The following is a 1,389-nucleotide window of genomic DNA, read 5'->3' on the forward strand; positions in this document are numbered from 1 at the left end:
TGAGCGCGCACTGCGCAAGCGCGGGGGAGGACTGGTGACGTCACCGGGAAGGGGGATGCGGATGGTGGTCAAGGGAGGCGTGACGTCATCCTTCATCGGGGGGGCTCCATCCTTTATTCGATCCCTAAAATCTGTTTGAACCCCCGCCGTGTCCATCCATTCCTTTATACACGCGGGTCTGCTCCTATCGGTGACACTGAGGGAGCAAAGGAAAACAATAATTGGAACCACGGGAATGACAATAGAAATTTATAGGAAGGAAATACAGAAAAAAATGACATAAAGGCCAAGTTATATATCCAAAAATTATTTCCTTTCTAGAATGAAACAATTAAAAATGATAAAATAAATTTAAAGGGAATTATAAAATAAGAAGGTCTTTTTCCTCTCAAAAAAAAAAAATAGTAATCACAAGAAATGAGCAGCTTTTTATAATATTTTTTTTCAGCTTGAATTTTTAAAATTTATTAACAGTTTAAACAATTGCTTTAGAGGAATGTTGTCATGTATGCTGGGTGGTTATTTTCTTTTTGGAATCTGAGTTTAGTTCGTAGCCCAGTGGAACACCTGGGGTTAAGCTCAGTTTCCCAAATTTTGGGTTAAGGGCTTGCCTTGCAGCAGGGGGATGCAGAGGGAGGATGGGCACTGCTGCCTGCACTTGCTGGCTCCCTCTCCATGCCGGTTTTCCATGCAGCAGGATGGGAGAAGGGTTTATCTGCTGGCATGTGGCTTCAAGTTGTTCATAATAAGGAAAAAACCTCAAAAGAGTCTGTGGAATGGTTGTTGTTAAGTTTAATGAAATTTTGCCAAGTCCTGGCTGGAGCTTTGGCACAGTGCTGAAGAAATGCTAGAATCCCAGAATGGTTTGGGCTGGAAAGGACCTTAAAGCTCATTTTTTTCTCAGGGCTTGGACCAGTTTTTGCTCCAAGCCCCATCAAACTTGGACTTGAACACTTCAAGGGGTGGGGAAGTCACAGATGCCATGGGCACCCTGTGCCAGGGCCTCACCACCCTCATAGGGAAGAATTTCTTCCCAATATCCCATCTAACCCTGTCCTTTGTCATTCCCTTTGTCCTGACCCTCCAGGCCCTTGTCCCAAGTCTCTTAGGAGGTCCATGCTATGTTAGCTAAAGAGGCAGGATCAATCCCACATCTGAACCCACAATTTGACAATATAATGACGACATTCTGCTCAGGGGACCAAATGAGGAAACGCTTGGCCAAACAAGGAACGATGCTGTCCCGCATTTACATGAATTAAATATTCACATTCCTGACTCAGCATGGCAAGCAGCAAGGCAAGAGGCTACCTTTTTAGGTACCTGATGATTAGGAGGATGGAAAATGGTGCCTTCTGGCACAGAAGAAGGAAAGAAAAAACAAGGGAA

The sequence above is a fragment of the Corvus brachyrhynchos genome, unplaced genomic scaffold (genome assembly GCF_000691975.1).
Source record: "Corvus brachyrhynchos isolate BGI_N302 unplaced genomic scaffold, ASM69197v1 scaffold46, whole genome shotgun sequence".
NCBI lineage: Eukaryota > Metazoa > Chordata > Aves > Passeriformes > Corvidae > Corvus > Corvus brachyrhynchos.